This window comes from Hemitrygon akajei, chromosome 20, assembly GCF_048418815.1.
Source record: "Hemitrygon akajei chromosome 20, sHemAka1.3, whole genome shotgun sequence".
Classification (NCBI taxonomy): domain Eukaryota; kingdom Metazoa; phylum Chordata; class Chondrichthyes; order Myliobatiformes; family Dasyatidae; genus Hemitrygon; species Hemitrygon akajei.
The window spans coordinates 39,064,407-39,085,135 of NC_133143.1; positions in this window are offsets into that span (position 1 = coordinate 39,064,407).

Genomic DNA, 20,729 nt, shown 5'->3' on the forward strand with positions numbered 1-20,729 from the left:
TCCATGTTGACCCTCATAATTTTTTTATAGCTGCACCAAAGACAGCATCTTATCTCAATAAGAAAGGCAAGAAAGGGTAAGAAAGGCAACTGCTCTGCCTGTGACCACAAGAAACTGCAGAGTCATGGTCACAGCTCAGAACTTCACAAAGATCAGCCTGCCCTCCATGGGCTCTACTGTACCACCCTGAAGATTCTGTCTTCTTCCTCCTTCTCATCAGGCAACAGATACAAAAGCTTGAAAGCACTTACAACCACACTCAATGACAGCTTCTATCTCACTAGCAGAAAATACTGAACAGTCCCCTTGTTTCATAAGATAGACTCTTAACCTCACAATTTTCCTTGTCAAGGCTTTGCACATTATTCTCTGCCTGCACTTTATTCTGCATTCTGTTTTCACTTTTTCTTGCACTACTTCTAAGTACTCTTATGATGAAATTAGACGTATCAACGGCGAACCGAAGAGTTTCACTGTAGTTTGGTACATGTGACAATAACGAACCAATTTAAATTTAATAAGTGGCTCAGAAAACAATTCAGGATTGTAGATAAGTTGCAGTCAGGTTTTTTTTTTGAACACATCTACATTCTCAAGTGCAGATTTAAAATATCCTTATATTCCTGCTATTAATACCTTTAGAATAAAATGTTTCATCTTCCTTAAATAAAGAGCAAATCCCAAACACTTAACATTGCTGCCTCAAATTGCAGAATGCCACAGATACAGTATAGAATGATCTCCTCTCAGTTCATCAATGGAGTTGCGATCACATACTGGTCCTCCGTAGTTTATGCTTGTCCAACCTATGTACTGTCCATATGTATGAATTTACATTAGGGATGGATTTACCATCTGCTGGGAGGCTGCAGGTATCTTCTGCTGCCTGGGACCGCTGCTCACGGCCACATTTCTGACCTGCAAACTTTTTAAGAAATCCTGAAATAATCCAGGGACAACCTTTAATATCAATACCCAAAGCATTACCTACTTAGATGCACTTGCCTTATTTATAACTTCAATCATATCACCAAATTCTGAAATAAATGCATTAATACTTCTGTTGAAACATAATGCAAGAGTTTAATTTTCAAGAATAGACACTAAATGGACACTGACAAAGTCTTAGCAATTTGCATTATATCTAACTAGTTGATAACCAGTACGTAGTAATAAGTTCTAAATTCATTCCTTCCAGTAACTGAACTGTGTCCAACAGACAGTTTACCTAGAACCACAACGGTCATCTGCATTAATTATTTTCAGTTCTACTTGTGGTTATTCTAAATAAGATACAAAGGAAAGGCTATTCAAATCCTCCATATTATTATAGAGTTTTATTCCTTCAAGACAGAGACCAGTCATTCCTTTAAGATCAGTCAGATGCCCCTAGCCTTGACTGGCAAAGTTTTTCGTTTATGTAGAAAAGACTGAAGGAAGGTACGGTGTGAAGTCATTTAACAGATTGAAGAGATCTTCATGGCCTGATAAGTTACAACAGAAACAGGAGGCAAAACTGATTAAACAGAAATATGACAATTCTCCGCAACCCACAGGTCTCTAAACACAATCTGAACAGCATAACTGCAGCTAATGAAGACCACTCTATTTATTATTTAAACTGGGTGGTAATCCCCTCCATTGTGGGGTTATGGGATAAACTGATGGCATAAACTATGGATTCCCAAGATTGTTGGAAAAGAAAGGTTTCATAGATTTTTTCCTATTCTATACATCAAAAATACTTTAACTTATAATGAAATATTGGCCATCAATTTCTAATCGAAACACCTCACAAAAAAAGTATTAAAGTATTACCTGAGGCTCTTAATGTAAGCTTATTTCCGAATTCTGTTGATTGGTACGAAGTTTCTACGTTGTCATCTGTTGGTAGAACATTAAGTATTTCACCCTCTTTGTCTTCGATCTTTAGACCTAGCAGACCATGACAGATGTATGTTAAAGATGATAAAGCTGTGTTCAATTAATGTTTTCATTACTGTAAAAGAGATTTTGCAGCAATTTCACAATATAATTGCAAACAAGTATTATAATAATTTCTGAACGTTTACCTGAATGATCTGGCCCGTAGATGCAAAATAAAATTAAATATTCTGGAAATCTATTGTACTGATTAATATTTTATCTTTATAGATTAATAGTGGAGTAGGGATTTTTCCTGTGAGTTTGCAGTTTAATTATGACATGCCTCTGAAATTTTCATGTTTGTTTATGAAACAGAACTAAGTCACAAGGTTAATTGAACCTTAAACATCTAATGCAATGAACAGAGCTATAATGCCAAGAATGCTGATAACTGGTTTCAATATAATTGATTAGTTTTATTATATAAGCATTTGCAGAAACAAACGGAGAGGAGCAAAACCACATAAGAACATTAGCAAGAATCTTGAGTTGTCCGAAAAAAAACCAGTTAACCACTCAAGAATAAAAGTTTCACTTCACTGCTCTTTGACTTTACTGCAGGGCAATGAGAAATTATAAATAAAGTCATTATTTGTACAAGTAGAACACAATTATTTCAAAGTTATGTATCAGAACAAACTAACTTTCAGAACGTACCAATGGCTAGCATGGTGGATAAAACCCACCCAGTCTCTTCCATGGGCACTGAGCTCAGTAATTATAGTGACTCATTAACCTGCCTGACATAAATACACAATAACTAAGTTAGTACTTCTATCACTCCTGGAAGACTAAACAATCCCTCTGCTGTTAGAAAAATTGCAGCTTTTGGATAAAGGTCACTACACAGTGCATGTACAAAATTGTCCCAACTGTTCATATCTCAGCAATCTGACACTAGGTTATTTTCATTGATGAAAACAGCTTGAATCAATACTTGGTTGAGGATCATGAATTGATATATCTGCATGCACCCTTTTAACTCTATACTCAGACAATACTTGTTTAAGAAAATAAAACTGGACAGACATGCATGTTTCATTACATGAACTCTGGCTCATTGCCTGCCTATAGTAGAATCCTTTCTTCAAATCTCCAATGTTTTCCATTAAATGCGCTATTTCTGGGGCCTATATGTCTACAATTTCTCTCAAAGCAAAGTTGCACAAATATAAAGAACCTTTCAAAATGTACCTGTTTGATTTATTTGATTTAAAACTTGGAGCAAAATGGCATCTTAATGTCAGGATTCTCTACAGGATTGCTTCTTTCAAAGAGTTTTAAGTGAGGTATAATGTAAATCACTTATTACAGGTGGTGGAAGATCACATTTAAATATCATGGGGAGTTTGTATGTTCTTGCCATGACTGCATGGGTTTCCTGTGGGTGCTCTAGTTTCCTGCCACATTCCAAAGATGTACAGGCCAGGGTTAGTAAGTTACGAACTTGCTAAGTTGGTTTGGAAGCATGGAGACACTTGCAGGCTGCCCCCAGCACATGCCTGGACACATTCCACTGTATGTTTCGATGTACATGTAACAAATAAAGCTCACCTCCAAATGTAGCATCATTTCTTTCACTTACAGTACATGAATTAGTTTGCAGTACAATGCCTTATTTTAAAAGGAACCACGACTGTCATTTGGCTCGCGTAGATCCAGAAAACAGACAAATATGAAAGAGCACTCAATTTGCTTTTATTTGTTATTGCATGGCTGAAGGAGAGAAGTTAGGCAGAAATAATAGAAGAGCTCTGGGAGACTCAGAAAGGATTTGGACTAATTTAGTAGCCAAGTTAAAGAATAAGCAAATTGATTAACTTTTAATGGAACATTGTTACATCTGGTCCTTCATTTATAATCAATGGCATCATCTTGGTTAATAATGCACATTCTATTTTCTGTTTATTCTTTGAACCCATTTCATTCAAAGGATTTATTTGGAAATGAGACATTCAGGACTGTGGTAGCAACGGACGACAGTTAGGTGTCTTTTCTCTCACTAAAACAGTTTAAGCAGTTAACATTCACTACTGATCTGAATGTAAGGCGCTCTATTCAGCACTCAAGTGCTCCTTGAGTTACCTTAAAATAGAAAAAAAATCATGTCTCTGCACGTCTGTAACATCTGTGGTTCGGGGTTAACATTTAAATTTGTTCTGTTTATGCAAATTAAAGCTTTCAAAGGGTTAATGGCACATGCTTGCTGAATTACACACCAGAAACGAGTTGTGAGTCTGCAAATTTTTTTAATGCACGTTGCCACAGAAATACCTTGTGGTTGTTAATAGTAATCATTAAACAAAACTCAAAGCTTATTTATACCTTCCTAGAATGAACAATTATTGTAAATGACATCTTTTGTGAGTACCGATACCAACCCCACCCCCACCCCTATTTACATTTTCAGTATAGATTAGCAGCATAATATTTTATATCTTTCAAAGCTTCTAGTAAATTATTGCTTTGATTTTTTTGAAGGTTCATCCACATCTCCTCCCACCAGGGTATTATCCTTCATCTGAGACAAGATTGGTCTGTTAAGTTTTTCCATATCACAATCCAATAATAAGGCAGCAAGATAAAAATCCTCATCAGAATCTATATTGTCTTTTCCTCCAAGGAGGAGCAGCACAAAACATGAACAAGACTGTCTCAGAATCAGTAAAACTGCATTAGAAAAGACCTGCATACATGTATCACATCTATACCCCTCATTAGTTAGTATACAGTACCTTTGTAAGAACTCCCTTCATTTTTTTTATGCTCCAGGGAATAATCTTCCAACCTATTCAACCTTTTTCGATAACTTAGGTCCTAAAATTCTGGCAAATAAATTTTCTCTGCCCTCTTTCAAAGTAAGTTTTATTATCAAAGTACATCTATGTCACCATATACAACCCTGAGATTAATTTTCCTGTGGGCATACTCAGCAAATCTAAAGAATGGTAACTATAACAGGATCAGTGAAAGATCAACCAGAATGCAAAAGACAACAAACAGAGCAAACACAAATATAAATAAATAGCAAGAATGAGATAAAGAGTCCTTAAAGTAAGAACATTGCTTGTGGGAAACATCTCAATGATGGGGGCAAGTGAGTGTGGTTATCCCCTTTTATTCAAGAGCCTGATGGCTGAGGGGTAGTCAACTGTCCTTGAACCTGGTGGTGCGAGTCCTGAAGCTCTTGTACCTTCTGCCTGATGGCAGTTGCAAGAAGAGAGAATGGCCTGAGTGGTGGGATCTCTGATGATGCTTGCTGCTTTCCCATGACAGCATTTCATGTAAATGTGCCCAATTGGGAGGGCTTTACCATGACATATTGGGCCAAATCTACTACCTTTTGTAGGATCTTCCATTCAAAGGCATTGGTGTTTCTATGCCAGGCCATGATGCAACTAGTCAATACACTCTCCATTACACATCTATAGTAGATTGTCAAAGTTTTAGATGCTATGCTGAATCTCCGCAGAGTCCTAAGGAAGTAGAGGTGCTGCCATGCTTTCTTTGCATTTGCACTTATGTACTGGGTCCAGGACAGATCCTCTGAAATAGTAACACCCAGGAATTTAAAGTTACTAACCCTCACCACCTCTGATCCTCTGATGAGGACAGGCTCATTGACCTTTGGTTTCCCCCTTCTGAAGCTCATCAATGTCTTTCCTGAAGTTATTGTGACCAGAACTGCACATTATACTCCAAATTTGGCCTCACTAGTATCTTGAATGACATCAACATATCACCCCAACTCCCATACTCAATGCTCTGATTTATAAAGGCCAATGTGCTGAAAGCTCTCTTTTTGAATGTACCTACCCAAGATGCCTCTTTAAAAAGAATTACAGATCTGTATTCCCAAGTCATTTTGTTCTACAACACACCTCAGAGCCTTACAACTCACCGTGCAAGTTTTACCTTCACAACTGCTGCATTATGTTTCACCTGCTATTTCTGAACCCGCTTTTCAAGCTGATCGAGATCAGTCAATAATTCAACATCAGACAAAATTCGGTTTATTTTAATTAACAAGTAACTGTAATGTTTGAGAATTATCTTGAGTTGCTCAATACAACTTAGTCAGCAGGGATAATAAGCGAGCCATTATACCAGCCACCTCCTATCCAACTGAAGTGAATGTCAGGAAGTCAGGAGATGCCAAGAATGTCAATCTACACTACCTGATCACCACTATGTCCAAAATGGGCCTTTTCTTCCCCAGTCTTTCTTCCACATCAATTGGTACATTCAGATCGTACTGCCAACTGATACAGAAACCTTGAATGCCAACAGCAATACAGAGGAAAGTGTAAAGACACCGAGGGGTTGATAACATGATCAATGTTGAGCAAAGACAATAAATGGCTCCACAAATGGGATAACATTAATAAATGTAAAATTTTAAAAATATAAGAAATGTAGTGAAAGAAGAGTGTGAAAGAGAAGGGGAAAGGTCTGTTAGGATGGAGGTTATAGGGATAAATCATATAACGACAATTATCAGCAGAAGGGTTGCAAGCGCAAAGCAAAAAAGCACAGTAGTGAGATAAAGGATTTTCTGGGGGGGGGTAAAAGTAGGTACAGCAGATTCAGTATCTGTAACAAAAAAATGCAAGGTATTGACAATACGAGAAATCTGAAAACAGAAAATGTTGGAAATGTTTGATGTCCGAAATTATTGAACACACTGGGCTGAATCATCTACCTTGCTGAAAGCCTTTGTTTCTGGTCAGAAGTTGGCCAGGTCAAAAGAGTGGCACCACTTACTCTTGAAGCTAGTCCGTTGGTTTTCCAGAATGTGAGTGATGCACCATCAATAACTCACTCCGAGACGTAAGAAGCGAGTTATCGGCTTTTATTGGCTGGAAGAATGAACAACACTACATCCTGGAGAATGAGGCCGGGCATCAGGCCTCAATCGCCTTTATACAGGGGTCTGTGGGAGGAGCCACAGGAGCAGTCCAGACAGGTATATGTAGTTCACCACAGTGAGATTTGGGTTTTCAGTTGGCAGATGCTTTCTATCACACACTCTTACACACCCGCCATGCACTTGGAGCTATTTTTAGTGAGAATAGATTAACAGATAGTGGAAGGTTCCGGGATAGGTGAGACCCTGATAAGGATTAGAGTCTCTGAGTCAGTCAAGGAATCCAATGTTGTGGGGAGTTGTGGGGAACAGTGAAGATTTTGTATAGCATGCCCATATAATTGTTTGCCAACAGTAGCTGACAAATTATTCATGAGATCTTTTGCAAACAAGTAAATGGAGACTGAAGCATGTCCTAATTTAATTCTGACAGTTTCTCAGATGTGTATTTTCTTTTGGAATTGGGTAAGGAGGGCACAAAGCCCCTCTCCACCTCAGAAAGGGTTCAAGGGATTTCAGGCCCTTTCCACCTGCCATCACAAAGCAGCATGAAGCAATACTTACCATAGATTTGGCCTGACAGAGTATCAGGAATCACAAGACCACTGAGTAGCACACTAAAAGGGGAGCAGAAGATAACAGTTAAGAAGTGCTTTTGTTCCCCTTCCACTTTTATCAGGATCTTAAAGGCCTATTTGAATGATGTAGTACTGTTCCTGAAGCTTATGTTGCACTTCTTTGGTAAAGCACAGGATATCTTGGACAGGAAAGTCAGATGGAAGAGTGATGAAAAATTAAAGTGAGAGGTAAATGGAAGTTCAAAGTGACAGCTTCAAATGTAATCAACTTGCTGTGTAAAAAGCAATCCACTCTGTATCTGTGTTTGATCGCTCCCATACTGAGGAGATGAAGAAGAATGTGAAACCAGGTGACTTTCAATGATTTCACGGATGCATTTCTCATAATGTGGCTTGAATATATTAATACAAACAAAATGGTAGCAGGTTCTACACTGAAAACCACCACCCCCTGCCTCCTCACAGTACACCACCGTTCCCCCAATCCCCATCACCCCCCTCCATCACCCTCTGACTCCCCACTGAAAACCACCACCTCCTGCCTCCTCACAGTACACCTCCGTTCCCCCAATCCCCATCACCCCCCTCCATCACCCTCTGACTCCCCACTGAAAACCACCACCCTGACTCCACATCCCCCCACCAACCCCCAAATCCCCTCTGAAATCAACCAAACCCCACCTCCCCACTGAAAACCACCACCCTGACTCCACACCCCCCACCATCCCCCGACTCCCCGCTGAAAAGCCATCACTGACTCCCGACTGAAAACCACCACCCCCTGCCTCCTCACAGTACACCACCGTTCCCCCAATCCCCATCACCCCCCTCCATCACCCTCTGACTCCCCACTGAAAACCACCACCCCAACTCCACATCCTCCACCAACCCCCAAATCCCCTCTGAAATCAACCAAACCCCACCTCCCCACTGAAAACCACCACCCCGACTCCACATCCCCCACCAACCCCCAAATCCCCACCGTAAACTACCACCCCTGACTTCCCACCCTAAACCACTACCCCCCCCCCACCGACTTGCCACCCTCCACTGAGGATAAATCATTTTCTTACTTTGTATTTATTTTAATTTCATTGTTAATCCTCTTTATTGTGCTTTGGCATACTACAAAGGTGAGGCGCAATATAAATTTTTTTTCAGTTACATCATAATCACTGCTCAGGGATGGAAAGTTAGAACATAATCATCTAACAGTGGAAAGAGAGGAGCATGGTTCAGCGATATTTCTGGAAGCAGCCGATAGAATCACTGGTACCTGTCAGAGTCCCATAATATTCAGGAAGGCATTGACTAACCTGGCAAGAATAGAAATGGTACATCGAGGGCACCACTGCCCATGCAACCAATAATCTTCCGTCACCATTTTATATCCAATGTTTTTTGGTGACAAGGAAACATAATTTTGCAAAGGGGGATCCATCCAGCATACGCAAGAACTATCTGACTCCATGACCACATTGCCCACACACAGAGCTTGTCAAAGGATATTCGATAAGTTTTTAAAAACAATTCATGCTAAGGATAGAAAGACAAGAGATTCTGCAGATGCTGGAAATCCAGAGCAAGGCACGCAAAATACTGGGGAGCTCAGCAGGTCAGGCAGCAGGTCTGGAGAGGGAATAAGCAGTTGACGTTTCTGGCCAAGACCCTTCATCAGGAGTGGGTAGAAGGGGGCGGTATGAGATAAAGGAGGACAAGTTGGTGAGGGACAGGTGAGGTGAGGGCTGGTGGGAGAGAGGAATAAAGTAAGAAGCGTGGAGGCATATGTGGAGGAGGTAAAATGCTGAAGAGAAGTTCAAAGTAAATTTATTATCAAAGTAAATGTCATATTATACAACCCTGAGACTTGTTTCCTTGCAGGCATACTCAATAAATCAAATAAACATGATAGTCGATGAAAGATCGCATCCAGCCAGTGTGTAAAATACAACAAACTGCAAATACAAAAGAAAAAAATAAAAATAAATAAGCAATAAACTTTGAAAACATGAGATGAAAAGTCCATAGGTTACGGGGACAGTGCAGAGATGCGGCAAGTGAAGTTGAGAGAAGTTATACCCTCTGGTTCAAGCAACACACACAAAATGCTGGAGGAACTCAGCAGGCCAGGCAGCAACTATGGAAAAAAGTACAGTCGACATTTCAGGCCGAAACCCTTCAGCAGGATTGGAGAAACAAAGGCTGAGCAGTAGACTTAAAAGGTGGGGGGAGAGGAGAGAGAAATGCCAGGCAATAGGCGAAACTTGGAGGGGGAAGGATGAAGTAAAGAGCTAGGAAGTTGATTGGTGAAAGGGACAGAAGACCATGGAATAAAGAAGAAAGGGGGGGGCAGGGAAGGAGCACCAGAGGGAGAAGATGAAAGACAAGGAGATAACATAAGAGAGAGAAAGGAGATGGGAAGTGGTGAAGGGGTTGGGTACATGTCCCAAGTACACACTTGAGCTATTTCTTTCAAAAAGGCAATAAGTATAACAATTGTTTAACTGTGGTTTTACAGTAGTCTGTTTGGAATAGTTAGGTCAGTTGGGGTGGCATGGTAACGTTGTGCTTAGCACGACGCTTTACAGTTCCAGCAAGCCGGGTTCAATTCCCACTGCTGCCTGTAGGGAGTTTGTACAGTCTCCCCGTGACCATGTGGGTTTCCTCTGGGTGCTCTGGTTTCCTCCCACACTTCAAAGACGTACCGATGGGTAGGTTGATTGGTTATTGTAAATTGTCCCGTGATTAGGCTAGGTTTAAAATCAGGGGGTTGCTAGGTGTGCACGTTGAAGGGCTGGAAGTGTATGCCATAAATAATTAAATTATAGAAGCAAATCATAGATATTCAATTGAAGCAGACTCTTTTTTATCGATAAGCCTTGAATCTTCATATTCTGTTGCCTAATTAAGAGAGAGACTTGACAATCCTACTTAAAAAAAACCACAAATTACCTTTCATCTATATGAGAAGTTTAAGGCATTGTACTGATCATAGCACTTGCATGAAAGGCATGTTTGTAGTGAAACACCAAACAGTATTCAGAAAGTAGAATGCACTTTCCCTGACATGGTTTTTGGTGTTTCATTCTACTGTGAATGCACCATGTTCTACTAAAGGTAGCATTTTAAATTTCTGATTGTTGTTTAATTTTGCAATTGTTGTTCATCACTACTATCTCTCAGATTTTCTTTTAAGTCCATTAAAAACTTGCCTGAAAACGTAGCTACAGTCCTGATTATAGATGTATATATTCACCACATAACTGAATAATAAAATTAATAAAAGCTTAAAAAAAACTTTAATCTGTTCTCCTCAGTGTTTTATACCAAGTTCTGACAATAGAATTGGCAACAGAACATTTATGAGAAAAGTACATGGCAATGCATGAACTTTTAAAGATACTTTTTATGAGGAATTTTCTAGCTACAGCTTATGCAAAAATATTAGATTTTTATGTCATTGAGAAGGCGTTGGAAATTCTGGGTGTTTTCTGTAATGCTGTGATTTACCCCTTATCAAGCATCAGTGAATTTACATCATGAGAACACTGAAGATCTCTGTTATACTATAAACAAAATGCATTTGCCTTTAGTCTTGATTCTGGCCCAACCTTCAGAATATCCTTCCTGTTAATTTGTCAGACAAGAGTAGCCATGCATATTAAACAAACTATATTTTACCAAGTGAACGCATGTGAAATATAAGATCACATCGTTCCTTTTATTCTATCAGCTGCCAACAGATTCTACAGCTGCTCTGAGTGAACGCATTAAAATCTATAAAAGCCATAGCACGCTGCAATACTTTTCAATGCGGAGACTGGATCACAGCCATATACACTCCTGGTGTGAATATATTTCAAAAGTAAGTTTGTAGCATTTCAGTATATGTAGTTATTTGTTTCGTATAACCATTGCTGTAGTAGAAAGAGCCACACTGCTGAAACTGAAATCATGGAGCTAGGTACAGTGAAACAATAAAATGTGGTTTGCGTTTCACTTAACCTAGAACCATCTTTATTTTAAAGTACAAAATGTTGTTTATGCTGTTTATCCAGGCTCTGATCTGTCACTATCTGGTACAATGCACATGTACAGGACCACAGGGAAAGAGCTTTGATTTTGTCTGCAATTGTGTTCGTATCTAATACGATAAGTGTTTGCCAATTAACGGTTCATGATTATTAGAATAGTTGTTCAATTCTACCAGTACTATTCATGAAAATTGAGAACATGTAACACTTACGCTATGTTTTAGACATTGAACTTTGAGTACAGTCTGAAAAAAAACTAAGTATTTGTTTCTCATCTACAAGAGATAGATCTGACGTCTTTATATACTTGATTCTGGGGCCAATACAGAAATTAAAGTACACTTTCTGACTTCTGTGAAAATAGCGTTGAATATCAGAACAGAAAGGTTCAGTCAATATTTGCTGAGTTTAAGTAATAACATGTGAGTGGCAGTTGTTGGAAGGGGTTGGTTGGGTGGCTGATGTTTACACTAGTTGTGTGACAAACATTTGTAAGTGAATGAGCAAGAAAGAGTATTATCTGTGATTAGACATCACCTTTCAAAACTGCCATGAAGTCAAAGTCAAGTCAATTGATTTTATTTGATCTTAATCAAATCAACCATAAACACAGGTTCTAACACTGAAAATATCTTGGCTTAAATGTGTTTGAATTGCACAGTGATTTGTTTTAATTAAGTATTGACAAGTATTTTCCTAAATGTAATCATTCAGAGTGAAGCAAACTATACGATATAAATTAGGTTCATATACCAATGAAAATGGTCACACCCATTGGTTGCCTTTTCAAATATACATCCAAGAATTCCTTGAAATTACCGATGAATTTGTATCCATTCCTCTGTCTAGCAGATTATGTGAAATTGCAACTCTCAAAATTCTCATCTCCCGACATGTAACTGAAATTTAAAGATTCAATATTTTAAATGGCTGAGAACACGGCTGAAGGTGCTTCTTAATAAATGTGATTTTACATCACGTTCCATGTCTCTCTTCTTATTGTGCTGAATCATGCACCATAGTATGCTGTTCTTTCCTTCACCTCCTCTCCCAGAAGCAAAATCAGTGTGTACTGTGACATAGTTAATGAACAACTGTAATAGTGTTAATCCTCGCCTATTGCTATAAATTCATGTTTTAGTGTGAATACTAGCTCTATTTCCAGCACTTTTGCCCAATCATGGCACACTTTTATCTCCCCCCCACTTTATTTCACTAGTTCCAAAGTTTTTTAAGGATGCATGTAGTAATATTAATTTACTAATTGCTGATTAGATTAAAATACTACCTGTATGAGTAAACTTATTACAAATTGATCTATTACACTATTCTGATGTCAAAGGCCTTAATGAAAATAAGACCAGTAGTTAGCCAGTTGAACAACATGAAGCGTTTATTTTTAAATAAAAGTCTGCTGAAGAGACTTATGTATTTAATTCACATTTGCAATAATGCAAAAATGTATCTTTTTTAGTCTCAGTATTACCAATGGAAAGAAGATGTTGGTGCTAATATTTACTATTTATATTGGAAAAAAGTCTCCAAGGATTCTTTCCTCACTTCCAATATTTGCTTTCACTTTAAATGGCAACTTCCTGCTGATAGGATGATTTACTAATTTATTATTATGCTTTACAATGGTACCATCTCGAGATGGATGTAGGCTACATGAGAAATTTAGTTACTTTCTACAAGGGAGCTTGCCAGCCTTTGTTGGCCTAACCATCAACTGTGTATTCATTTCCATAGATGCTGCATAACCTGCTGAGTTCCTCCAGAACTTTGTGTGTTACCAGAATATACACTATATCTTACATAGATCTTAACAATTATGCCTCAGTCAGGCCAGGACATCTGTACCAATGACAATTCATCAATATGAGCTTGTTTAGTTAAAATGTAGGACACAATTTTTATAGCAATCAGCCAGTTTGGTCGGACATACGCACTTTCATCTGGTTCAAGTGAGGTCTCACACACATGAATCACACTTACAGACTAATAGTAAAGTCCAAGGTAGATTTTACATTTAACCCATGTTCATGTTATTTGCTTTCAGCTTTTCAAAAGCAACTTCAGTCTTAGAAGTAGCATGGCTGGACGAAATACACTTTCAGAATACTATGTTATTAAACTCATAATCTTCAAATTGGCATCATGATTTGTAACGGTGACAATGTGAATATATTCAAGGAGATTTTATTTGCATGCCCATTTAACAGTTGCGTTGAATTTAATCGAACTTGGCAAGGTCGATTATGAAAAACAACATTTCCAAAGTCCATTCCCTATGGTTATAGGAAAGAATGCAGTGAGGCATCCGCTGCCAGTTGAGCTGGCGTTCGTGGAGATAACAAAGTTTATTTTCACTTTTTTTTGGAAAGTATGAACTGAATTGGAAAGGGTGATATTAAACGCCATAAGCTGTTCATGGACGAGCTACTTAAACTACACAACAACTCTTCCTGATTCCAGGGAACATTCAACTCACTGCCTGCACACTCAACGTTTCCCGGGATGTCTGAGTGCACAGCACCGACGTTAACGTGGGTTACTATTGAATAATTAGGTAGCACCTCCTGACTGGCTTCGCTGCTCGCTATTGGAAGCCGAGCCAAATGAACGCGACCGACGCTTCTTTTTCTGTTGACGGGGCGGAGAGTGGCAGCTGCTATTTGCTGTGGCTTTCCCTCCAAAAGAAGTGGCCGTCGTTAAGGTGTGGTTGCCGATCCCTGGAGCTTCTGGGCTCAGTTTGGCTTCACTTCATATTAGTGTGGTTTCTCTATATGCCGCCCAAATCTCTGAGGACCTCAAGATCAAGGGTGCTGGCGTGCGTTGGCCGATTACCCTCCACACATAACGTGAAGGCGTTTTTGTTGGGTTCATGCTCCTCTTGAGCGTTGATGCTCAGGTCCCTGTCTAATCAAGCTCGACGTGCGGTTATATAAAAAACACGCGAATCATACTGAATAACTGCAGGGTTAAATGATTTGGAAAGAAATTCTTAGTCATTTCGTTGCAGTGATGATTCTGCATTACGTGGACATATGAGAGAAAATTTGGCATGCAAAACACATTTGTTTGTCTCTCACTCACTGTCATCTCTGTGTTCTGATGGTTGACAACGTCTCTTATGTCCTTTTTATCTTGCATCCGCCAGTTAGTGAATGACTGGACCGAGGTTTGATAACTGCCTTATACATATTCCGTGCCAAACTTGACGCAACAGTACTATTCACTTTTGGGTATTACTTCTGGAAGTAATATCCCGCTCTAGAGATTAAAGCTCAGAACTCCACACTGAGAGATGCAGAAAAATAGTGAAATCTGTAGATAAACGAAAATAATCTGAACTGAAGCTCCCGCTGCTCCTTAGAATGGAATTAATAAAATATTCCATCAAGGTAGTGCTGAACAGTCGTCTCAGATGTCTCAGGCCAATATTCATTATTCACTTCACATGACCAAACAAAATCGTTGAACATTAGAACACAGTTTATGGAAGCTTGCTCTGTACAGATCCCATAATCTTCCTACAGCATGACTATCCTTTAATGGTAGTTTGTTTATAATTTACTGCAGAAAATCCTGAATGGGATGTGAACCGTTCTATTTATGTGATACTGGATCCATTCCCAAGTGCATATAAAAGTGAGCAAGGCACCTATGCTGCTATTTATATCCCATAGAAGCATTCTGACCTCCAACTTCATCAAGTCAGATGAGATTATTCCTCCTTCCTGTGGGTAGCTATATTTCCATGTCCTCCACAACTGCTTCATATGGCAATAAGTTTCACATTGCAGCAACTCTCAGAGTGAAAGTTGTTCTCTGGAAATCTTTATTGGATCTATTGAACTGGATTATTTGTACGGCTGTTATTGTAATACACACAACACAGCTGCACCTCAAGAATGAGTTCTTAGCCTACTGCTCTATACATGCATGACTGTGTGGCTAGGCACAGTTCAAGCACTATTTGTAAATTTGCTGATGACACCACCATTGTTGGCAGAATCTCAGATGGCAATGAGAAAGGAATATGGCAGATAGAACAGGTGGGCGAATGGTTTTGCTGCAACAACAACTTTGCACTCAATGTCAGCAAGACTGAAGAATTGAATGTGGGCTTCACACCAATTCTCATTGAGGGGGTCAGCAGTGGGAAGGGTGAGTAGCGACATCTCAGAGGATCTATCCTGGGCCCAAAGAAGACATGCCAACAGTTACACATCATTAGGAATTTGAAGAAATTTGTTATATCACCAAAGTCTCTAGCAAATTTCCACAAAAGTACAACTTTGTACATTCATCAACTGATATGGAGGCTCCAATGCACACAATCAAGTGAGCTGCAGAGGGTTACAGACTCAGCTCTATCACAGGCACAAGTCTGCCCGTGATCAAGGACATCTCAAATGGTGGAGCCTAAAGAAAGCAGCATCCATAGTTAAGGATTCTCACCATCCAGGACATACCCTCTTCTCATTATTATCATAAGGGTACAGGAGGCTGAAGATGCACACTGAAAGTTTTAGAAACAGCTTCTTCCCCTCCACTATCACGTGACTGAACAATTAATGAATGCCAGCTCACTTCTCCTCCTTTGCACTGTATTATTTTTATTGTAACATATAGTAATCCTTTTATGTTTTGCACTGTACAGTTGTCACAAATCAACACATTTCATAACATATGTCAATGATAATAAACCTGATTCTGTTTCTGATTCTGATTCTTGTCAATCCCACAACTTGAAGTGCATTTACTTGGCAATTCTCTTCTAAATTTTGAAGAGGTTAAGAGGATCATATCTTTTTTTTTCCTGGAGGAAAGATATCCAACCTGTTCAATCTTTCCTCATAGACATAATTTCTCTGTTCTCTTGTGTTCCCTTTTGCAGTGCCTCTTTTCTACAATTCTGTGCCATATTCACACTTTGAATATAGTGTTATATATTATATATATAGTGAATATAGATATAATAGTTTGAATCTATGGTGAATAGCAGTAGTTCCAGCACTGATCTCAACTGGTGTTCTTTCTATTTTGCCTGTCAGGATTTAGTCACTACATTTAATTTGTTCCCCTTTTTTTCAGTCACAGTGCTGGCTATTCTGTGACATATCCTTTGATCCCATATGTCCTGAACTTAATCAACAATCAAAATATATTCCTTTAAAATGGAAGAGAAAAAATAACCACTAATATAGAAATATTGGTAGATTTTCATAAGACCTTGAATGTTTGGATATCCCAAAGGACTACACTTAATTATGTTTAATTGAAAAATAATTTTCTATTTAATCATTGATTCCATTGTCTCTTCAATTACTGACAATGAGACAATTAGTCCATGGTTCAGGTAATTTAGGGCCATATCGCATCTTAAATATATGAATTACATATGATGTCTTTCACCTCAATAGCCATATGTATGTGTAGGTAGGCAACTGTGTGTCTATTATATCTTCCTTGACTCTCATAACACGTAATAGATTTCCAATTATATATATATGTGTCAAATACAAGATCTTGAACTAGATGCAAGCCTTAGTTGATGAAGCACTGAATATATCTAGGTGTATTTTATGGATTCTGAAATACATACAGTATCAGACAGTGGCCTTCTGAGTATATCCAAATCGAATCTGATAGACCTCTGAGTTTATTCATGTGGTCTTTAGTAGATATTCAAATACACGCCAATGGACCAGATATCCATATAAAAGTTCTAGCAGTTAAACATCTGCATATATGTGATAATTGGTGAAGTACCTTAACTTGTTTTAAAAGTTGTACTGCTAAGTTTTTAAAAGGACAAACACCGTGGCGATTTATGAGAACGGTGACTAACATGACCATAAGTTCAAAGAAAAACGATGAGCAATTTTTCAAGAAATACCCTTAAAGCTGGGACATCTATAACCTTTAAGAATGAGTATTTTGCAGACAGATAGGAAATCCAGTCAGACACCAGCAAATGTAGATCGAGCGCGCAGATAGATTTAGTTCTTATGTGTTCCCGACCTAAAATTACTTGTATACCCGGTTCTGCCATAAGAAATTGTAGTGACAAGACGGTGTACAGTTATCTGCAAGGAGATGAAGCAATACTGCTGCCTGTGGTAAGTAAAAAAGAAGCACTCTACCTCACCCGTTTTAATGGTAATGGGATATTTACAAAGTCAACCACAGCAAACGCTTCTGCACGTAGCTTTAAAATATTTCTGTAGAGGTATATTCTTTTGATTTGCGCAGCAAATCATGCATGACAATTAATAGAAGATGCAAGATGAAAAATCCCAAAGGAAATAATCTCACCTTGTTGTCAGATCGTTTTGAAACGTTGCCTGTTCTATAAATCGTGATTTATCCTACAAACTGAACTGCGAATAATTGTGTAAATGTTGGAAGTAAAACTCATACAAACTTGGGCATACTCTATCCCACATTTACATGAAACCGCACGTGTTAACTTCTCAAACTCGGTAAAATTGTTCCATTGAAATTTACCAACTGGTCAATTTGAGAAATTAACCTTTGGAAGCTTTTCCTGCCTTCCTTTGGTCCAAGGCCAGAAATAACCTTGGTAGTCTGAGGAATGAAATGACAAACCCCAAAACACCAAAACGCAACCGAGATTACGGGACTGGAAAAAAAGAGCTTGTTGCTTAAAATAGGCCACCCGTGTTATTTTATAGAGCAATGCCAGGTGTGTTTATTTGCACGGTTATATCTTTTCCTGTTTTTGTCTGTACTTTTTTGTGATGTCACGTCAGGAATTGTCGATGCAATGGTGGGCGCCCAAATCTTCTCTCTTCTTCTCAATAACAATGGAAAATAAAATATATGAAAGAAAAACAGAAAATGCTGGAAACATTCAGCAAGTCAGGCAGTAACTGTGGAAAGAAAAACAGTTATCTTTTCGGGCAGAAGACCTTTTGTCAAAACCGTTCAGACGAAGGGTCATCTTCCGAAAACTACACTCTGATTTTTTCCCCATCGGCTCTCCCTGACCCGTTGTGTGATTCCAGTATTTTCTTTTTTTTCCCCAGCATCTGCAGTTCTTTTGATTTTCATATCCTGAAAGTAATGTGTGCGTTTTGTGCGTGCGCGAACTATTTATTCTCTTTTGAGTTATCTTTTAGGAAAATAAAAGAAATGTATAGAAAATTCTTTAAAAATTTCCTGCCATTCATAATCGAAAGCTTCTGTCGCCCTTAGCAATGAGACCAACGCATTTTATCAGCCCGTGCAAAAATTGCTCGAACTTTTCATAATACATAGAAGCAGATTTGGAAAGCGAAGAGTGTATAAAATACCAAATGCCTCTTATTTACAGTGATTTTTGTTATTGGAAAGACGTCTAGCAACGTTATAGGTCCAAACCAACATCAGCCCACGATATTTTGCGTTTCTTGTCTCCTGTCATTTTATCTTATCTGTTAGTCAAGCAGATTAGCATTGAATGCTAACATGTTCTGAGTACTCTTTAGCTACACACAATGGAACCATGAGAAAGTGACGGCTCTTTCAGAACTCCCACTCTAACCACTTTTGATAACAAGTTGGTCTCCTTACATAACTTGGACATCTCAGACACTATTAATGTCTTCCCAGATTTTCGCACTTCATATTGTGGCAGTGCTATTGTGTGGATTTTGGAGACAGATGTCACGCTCACCAATCTCAACATGCACTCATGTGAATTAAAGGACAATCCAAATAAATTAAGAAAGATGTGCTGGTTTCCAAATCGATTCCACATTCCCTTTCAATACCCTTCGGTATAAAATGCATAATTTGCATTTTCAGGCTGCATTCTGTTATGCAGGTAGAAGTACAACATTACAATTCTAAAACAAATGATAGAGACATGTGTATTAAACTGACCATTAAGAAACCATTTCCCTTTGTATTCTCACTCTGCAACTATTTATCAGGTTAGAAGATTATCTATTGGTACAAATTTTCCATTTAATAAAATCAGGCGTAGTCCCTGATTTGAAAGCAACATGCGAAGTTTCTCAAGTGTGTACCACCTCAGGACACGTCCTCAAATCTGGAATTCTTGCAAGTGAAAAGAGCATAAAAATGACATTCTACTGGAACCCAGACTATTATAACAGATCCATTGACTGAGAGATCCAGATAATTAAAGCGGAAGATAACACACCAGACGTGGAAATATGGAATTTTTATCTTCCCCATTACTATTCCCCTCCCACCACCCATTACATTCTAAAACAAGAAAATACTGTTCCTTTTCAATGAAACGGGAGAAATGTGGCAAATAAAAACACACCCTACAATCCTAACTAAAACCAGTAGAGTTTGGGACACAAAAAAATGAAAAACCACATAGTTATTCCTTGCTTAGAATTTCCGACATGAAACATTTTCTTCCCTGTAACCATCTGAGAAGCCAACATAAGGACTTCATGTTATTTTCTTTTATTTCACGTCTGTATTCCATCAAGAACGGAGGTCGGTTGTGACTGAACAAGAGTGGTCACTGCGACTACTCCGGGGGTTCTGTTTAGTTTTTGGACGGCAAATATATTTCACCGTTTTGCGGAAGGACACCAGTAAAGAGGTGCCCAGGAGATGGCGGTACAAAATTAGTAATAATGCAATTGAAAACCGATAGGCAAGTGGTTGCGTTGCGTTTTTACGTAAATTCACGTCTAAAACGATGAAGCAGAAGCAATTTATACATTAGCAGTCATATGTCAAAAGTACTCATTAGGCAAATTTGAGCTGATATAAATGTTTTTGCTCAAACAGAATCATGTGTTTTCGTCTTATGATGTGCTTTCCCGCTCTCCTTTTCTTTCTCTGCTGAGACATGTTGCATGTCCAGTTATATTTCGGTCAAGTGGGCATTATTGCAATGACAACAGTCATTACTATGTTGCTTGGCTGCTTGACAATGGGCAGCATTGCAGCAGAGTGCCATCTTCATCCACGAGTACGCTGGTCCAATTTCTCTCCAAATCCCAGCGAGCTGATGCTTATAAAAGTGTCAGTGTTATTTCATGACTGTCTTAGGGGAATTAACCTGGTCTACATCTATGTTGTTCAGTTAATCAAGAACTATAGCAGAAACAGAGTTTAGCTGAAAAATAATTTAGCAACTATCGCGCTGAAATGTGTTTACAGTAATAATTAGTACTGTAGGTAGTTAATGTCCAGTGATAGATTAGATACATGACTACTTTGAGAGAAGATCCAACATTTCAAAAATGTTTAAGACACTGTCAGGTCGTTTTTGGTCCGCTCCCTTCAAATTTATAGAGGGCATAGCGAAAATTTCATTTT